The sequence below is a fragment of the Labeo rohita genome, chromosome 7 (genome assembly GCF_022985175.1).
Source record: "Labeo rohita strain BAU-BD-2019 chromosome 7, IGBB_LRoh.1.0, whole genome shotgun sequence".
NCBI lineage: Eukaryota > Metazoa > Chordata > Actinopteri > Cypriniformes > Cyprinidae > Labeo > Labeo rohita.
Window position 1 is genome coordinate 45,403,471 of NC_066875.1, and position 6,804 is coordinate 45,410,274.

A 6,804-nucleotide genomic window follows, 5' to 3' on the forward strand; every position below is an offset into this window, starting at 1 on the left:
GGCTAAAAAGCCAAGATATTGTACAATATGTACATGTGTTTTTATTCATATGCATATAAATATATGTCTATGTAATTTGCCTACTTGTGTGTCATTTTTTGACTCTCTCAGTCGCTGCTAAATACATATACATGCATACACAGTGCTTCAAAACAGCACTATACCGATATTTATACGGATATTTATTATCTCAGTTTAGACTGATCAGGCATTAAGTTGCTCTTCTATCCCGTCTTTCTTAAAACCTCCAGCTCTTTTCTGCAGACGAGGGGGCGGCGTGGTTATTTTTCAGGAAACGGTGGACAAGCAGACACAATATGTTTAACCACATGTTTAGTCCCCTCGATCTCCTCCCTGCACTGCTCTCCCTTTCAGAGTCTCGCCTGGACAATCAACTCCAGGGTGCCAATTAAAATGATTGGCATCTTTTCTTCATGGGAGTGGACGGATGGAGGGAACTGTGACTGGATGGGTGGCCTGGTGGTTTTAGTGTAGGTAAAAAAAATAAAAAAAATAAAAATGGATTGGGTGAGAAACTCAAGTGATAGGAACAGCATTCATTAAGACGGTCGTTCTCATCTAGTTTGGTTTCAGGACTCAGTTTTTACATCGAGCATCAAGTGGCGACCTGACACAGAACCAAAATTGTTCGAAGTAACACAAGTAAACAAAAAGAAGTCTTTTAAATCAAACACAGAAACTTATTAATGTGATAATGTACAAAATATAACAGAAGTGTGATATACCAGCACATGAAATGAATATACAACTGTCAAAAATCAAGCTTTTTTTGAAGTATTTTTTGAAGTCTATTTGCTTTGCTATGCATATTTACATGGTTAATTGCATTTTTTCATATTAAAATCCTTTTAAACATAAAAAAAAATGGAATGTATATTGTATAGTTACTCTTAATATTACAACTGTTCAATCAAAAATACAAATTCTGTCATTATTTACTCAGCCTCAAAATATTTAGTTAAGTTACTCACTCTTAAACTTTAACCAAAACTTATTTTCATATGATTAATGCACTCATTTCCAACTCTTCTGAAGCCAGATGATACACCACAAAAATCCTGTTAAATTGACCAAACATGACAAATATTTACCGTAAAATACTGTGCTTTCAGGCACATAGATAGTGCACAGTGTTAATAAAATATATAAATAAATAAATAAATACAAAAATAATAAAATACAAATCATATGTGACCCTGGTCCACAAAACCAGTATTAAGTAGCACGGGTATATTTTTAGCAATAGCCAAAAATACATTGTATGGGTCAAAATTATTGATTTTTCTTTTTTATGCCAAAAATCATTAGGATATTAAGTAAAGATCATGTTTTATGAAGATATTTTGTAAATTTCCCACCATAAATATATCAAAACTGAATTTTTAATTAGTAATATGCATTGCTAAGAACTTCATTTGGACAACTTTAAGGGCAATTTTCTCAATATTTCAATTTTTTTTGCACCCTCAGATTCCAGATAAAATAAAACAGTTTTATCTTGGCCATACATCAAGCTTATTTATTCAGCTTTCAGGTGACGTATAAATCTCAATTTCCAAAAAATTTACCCTTATGACTGGTTTTGTGGTCCAGGGTCACATATGTGATGCGTTACCCTCCTGTAAATGTATATATATTATGTAGTGAAAGATACCAAATGCAAATTGTTACAATAAATTCTTACTTTTCACTTCCAAAATTTATTTTTCAGTACAATTTTTACAGTACACAAGTTAACTTACAACAAACAGTTAATAGTTAGCTTTTATTCACGCACATAAGTAATACATTTTACTGCTTTGTAGCAACATAAACTTCCAAACTGAAATCATTCCTGTTGCTTCATTTCTCAAATCTCATTCTCCATTCAGCATATTCAAACCGGCGAGCCTTGTTAATTCACAACAGCATTTTTCAACAGCAAACAGCTTTGAAATGACATGAAGGCGAGTCAATAATGACAGAACTCTCATTTCTTTGGCTGAACTACCCCTTTAAGATAATGGCATAATACCGCTGGACTTTTAAATCCAGAACGTTTCAAAGAAAAATGAAAGAGAACATAAAAACTTTGTATTTATCCGCACTCAATAGTACAGCTTGGCAACAATTCAAACGCCACCTTGACAAAAAAAGAGCCCCATTAAAGCAACTCTGTCCATCAGCAACTGCAATATTTTCCTTTTCAGTGTAAAAGCCGTTTTGGCCTTCACGCCTTTAACCACGCATCGCTGTACCGCCGCCACCCTCCCTTTTCCTGTGCGATTCTTTTCTCTCGCGCTTCCTCCCTCCCGCTCCCTCTGCCCGTCTACGCTCCCTAGACCCTGTTCAGTGACCCTGCAGGAGGTTTCGTCACTAATTAGGGTCGCTAATTGGGGGGCAACGGGGCCGGGGTCCTCTCCACACCTGCACCAGTCATGTGACCCATGGAGAGGTGCGCGGGGTCAGAGGTCACAGGGAGGGGGGCACGGATCAGCTGTGAAGGTTCTGGATTAGCGAGAGGAGGGAGCGCTATAAGGGTTAATTACAGGAAGACCCCGGGGCCCGGCCGGCTCAGCAGAGCCTCCTAGCATGAGCCGATTTTTTCAGCTCAGGAAAGATGAAGGCTGCTTGTTTTGACAGACTTTGCGCAAGTGGCCCGACCCCGCCATGAAAGAATGATAGCGCATTCCTCAGAAAGAGAGGAGGAGGAAGAAGGCATGCAATGAAGGAGAGAATGATCAGACGATCCCTTCAACAAACCCCTAACCCGAAGTATTAAACTTCAGGACATGTCTTGTCCTGCTTCGTTTGTGCTACACGAATGAAATCTGAAATCGTGGGTTTGGATGAGAAAAGGTTTGCTGTTGCATTTCTAAGCAATAAGACTTTGTTCAGAAAGTGGATAATAAAAAGAGCAATAAGGGGCACTAATCTTATTTAACAACTAGAACTAGTGCCTGAAACACCACAGAAACTGTATAGTGATGTGATAAAAATAACTCTGAAACCTTAACAACTGCATTCCATCATCCTATCAACCATTCCAAACAATTTAGAAACTTCATAGTGATTAGAGGTCAACCAATAGTGGACTAAGACTGCACTGGCCGATAACCAAGCAGAGGATTGTGCTAGTTTCTTTTTATGGCTCATTAAGACACAGGAGATGTGTGTATGTGTTTAGTCTGGATTGAGTTGAAAGGTTTGGTCCACTGTGAGATGAGCACCACTCCAAACCTGGAGCCCTTTCACAGACAGCCAGAATGAGAAGCAAACGTTTGGGTTTGAGAAGAGAGAACAGCTGCTCATTCAACAACACAGATATTTCCTGAGAGCCGGAGAGGGAGAATGACGGCATTAAAACGAAGAGCACCTTGGTGAAAGGAAAGGGAGAGTCATTGTTTGTTCAGTAATACTAGAGAAACTAAAGCAGTTTCTGATATTGATGGCTCAGTGGAGACAAAGAATTCGTTTTTGGTGGCCTTTAACAAAGTAGTCCAGACTATAATGAGTCTTCACCTAGGTACAATAAAAGCTTTGTTGAGCTACGTGAAGCAAACACTGCAATGACACTGAAATATATGGGCCATTCTACAGAATTGGTCCAAAGTCAAAGATGGAAACATCTTGAATAAAATGTCTTTTTCTAAAAAAATGTATGTATGCAAATTGTATCATATCTAAGTTAACATTTCTAGTAACTGTGCCGTTAATTCTCATATTGCATTTTCAGAAAGTTTTGGAATATTTGTCCTCTCCTGAAATTTATCACTACCGAAACACAGTAATAATAATTAAATTAGAAGATTTTTGTATTTAGAATCCAATTTTTCTTTGTAAAAGGCAAAAAGTTGATCATACTGATTTCAAAGTTCATTAGTCTGAATATACATTGAACCAAAAACATCATAATCTTTTTCTCATAATCATAATATTTTAGTTGATAATTCAGTATACTTTATTTCTGACAAAACACCCCATGTTTTGGTAGTGACAATAATGCTTTGGTAGCAACGACATCACATTACAGAATTTTAACTCACATACTCAACACACTACTAAAACATACTAAAATGCAAAAAAAGAAAAAAAAAAAAAGTGTACAAAAATTTTGTTTATTTCCCCAAATACGAGGATTATGTATTCTCTTTTGTCACTACCAAAGAAATGATGACATGTTACGGTAGTGACAATTCTATGGGATAACACCCAAAAAACAAATGTCACTACCGAAACTACACCAAATGCTTTGGTCGTGACTGTTTCGGTAGAGAGAATTTTAGATACTTTTGAACCTAGTTAAAAGATGCTAATCCGCAGATGGTTTTTTTGGAAAATACATTTTTTTACACTTTTTAAGCACAAAAGCTTGTGTAGCACAGGCTCTGGGATGCGCGTTCTGTGACGTTACACACAGTTTTTTTTTTTTTTTTTTTAACACATTTACCTCAAAATGATGAGACCTACCTACTCACACCTTGTAGCTATGAGAGAGGGGGACACAGGAATATTTCCTAATCATAAATGTATGGGTTTAGTTAAAATCAGTCTCAGGCAATAGACTGTGACATGAAAAATGCAGGACACATTTTTTATTTATTTATTTTTTTTTTACATAAAGTTTCATAATTTACAGAGAAAATACAAAATAAACATTTTTGTTTGAACTTCACTTTTTAAAACAATCAAAAGGATACTTTAAAAAAACAACAATGGAAAAAGAAATTATTAAACAATTATTTCAATATCATTTTAATAATTTAAAATTTAGGGGTTAGGGTTCGGGACAGCCGTCTCCCATTTGAAAGTATCCAATAAATGATTTTATATATATTAAGTTTATTATTATTTTAAATATTATTATGGGTTTCAATAAATAATATAAGGATCTTAATAAACATCTAAGAAACACTGAATACTTAAAAGCTTTTTAAATGTGTTTTTTGGTTGTGGGACAGCAGTTTGCACCAATTCTGTAGAATGGCCCATATATGTGACATTTTATTGATTTGTAACTGTTTGGTGAACTTTGTCTCAGATGTTTCTTCTAAAACTCTTTAGGACAAATTCACTTAATAAGATGGGAATACGCCAATTTTTGGTATTTTTTTCATATACTATTTAGCCTGGAAAATATATATTTTAGTCTTTAACCTTTCTTATTTCTTATGCCACGTATTATATACGCCTAGGCTGCTTCTCACATTTAGTCCACAATGCTGCAATGATTTGTTAATTTTTAGAATAAAAAAGATTGTGTTCTTGGCTTTCTGCAAACGTTAACCTCAGTGTGCTGAATAAAACGTTGATTGTCACCTTTTCTTTGAGAACAAGTCAATTCCTCACCTAAATCCACCCATTTTTAAGACCCAATGACCCCAATTTTCACATGAAGTCCTACTATAAAAGCCAAGGACGCATATTCTCCATCTGTGCGATCAAGACTCCTCCACAGAGACCATGAATTTGCTTTGTGTCCTCTAACATTTGTTCAAAATCAATTAAACCTTGCATCCCTGTATTATGTCCAGCTTCTTTTGCACAGTGCAGTGTAATGCACTACTGAACCGCGGCCCTCACACAACATTACTTCAAAAGCTGGGCTGTGATTTCATAGTGCAGTCTTCGCTTTACTGTATAATAATCTGTTTTTAAACAGTTCACTGTCATCAATGGTACTATGAACTGATGAATCATTACAAACAGATCAAACAGTTTTCTGTTAAGAGTTGACCACTGAAAGAACATCCTGAAGGCTTTCTGCAACCCATCCAACATCCATTTTAGTTAAATTTTCTAGAATTTGTGCATTAAAGTTAACGTCTGTTTGATCAAGCAGTTTGTTTCTTAAACTTACAGCCTTTTACAGACTGCACGATTTTAGCAATCCTATAAAATCATTGCGGCATGGATCTAATAAACTTGGGTACGACATGCAAGTAGGCTGTACGACGATGACACCTCTTGACTACAGACAGAATTCAGAACTGCAACTTGAAGATAGAACAGATAGAACGATAGAATGATAAATTGATTGATAGAACGATAGATAGTTAGAACGATAGACATAGAACGATGGATAGATAGATAGAATGGTAGAATGACAGATAGGATGACAGCGACAGAATGGTAGAGAGACAGAACAATAGACAGATAGATAGATAGATAGATAGATAGATAGATAGATAGATAGATAGATAGATAGAATGACAAAATGACAGAAAAACAGATAGATAGACAGACAGACAGATAGATAGATAGAACGATAGATAGAACAATATCAATAGATAGATAGATAGATAGATGATATAGAACAATAGAGCGACAGAACGATAGATAGATAGATAGATAGATAGATAGATAGATAGAGCGACAGAACGATAAAATGATAGATAGAATGATAGAACGGTAGAACGATCGATAGATAGATAGATAGATAGATAGATAGATAGATAGAATGACAAAATGACAAAAACAGATAGATAGACAGACAGACAGATAGATAGATAGAACGATAGATAGAACAATATCAATAGATAGATAGATAGATAGATGATATAGAACAATAGAGCGACAGAACGATAGATAGATAGATAGATAGATAGATAGATAGATAGAGCGACAGAACGATAAAATGATAGATAGAATGATAGAACGGTAGAACGATCGATAGATAGGTAGATAGATAGATAGATAGATAGAATGACAAAATGACAAAAACAGATAGATAGACAGACAGACAGACAGACAGATAGATAGATAGATAGATAGATAGATAGATAGAATGACAAAATGACAGAA